Here is a 533-nt window from a genome sequence, read left to right on the forward strand (position 1 = left end):
CAGCACATGAAAGTAAATACGCCTACACAAATTCCTCAATGCTTATGCGCTAATTACCGACCAAAATTCATTAGTGCTGAGCATTTCACATCAGCCTAAAGGTACATGTAATCGAGAGATCGATTAATCGCAAGACACTTCGTCTATGACAGATCAACAAAGAAATGTACTTGATACTATAAATGACAACCAATCACAGGTCTCATGATAACTGGGCAGCCAACCAACCAATCCTTTTTGCGCAAACAATTCGAAACTCGGTGTGGCGCGCATGCCAGGTGCAGCTGATGAAAAGATATTGCTTCTTGCGAATTATGGATCATCTGTGGGAATCACTGGCCTTTCAGCGTTAAATAAAGAACTAGTTCAACACATATGTAGTTAAGGTATATTTTTGCAGATCTTTGCTGGAAGCAAAGTCGAGGAAGTTACACTGACGCCGTCATCTTTCGGTGCGCTATTTATATTCTTGGATTAGCGGCTGATAAATCAGTGATAAAATGTACCTTAAAACGAATTTATTGAATCTCAGA

Source organism: Penaeus monodon, chromosome 21, assembly GCF_015228065.2.
Source record: "Penaeus monodon isolate SGIC_2016 chromosome 21, NSTDA_Pmon_1, whole genome shotgun sequence".
NCBI classification, from domain to species: Eukaryota; Metazoa; Arthropoda; class Malacostraca; order Decapoda; family Penaeidae; genus Penaeus; species Penaeus monodon.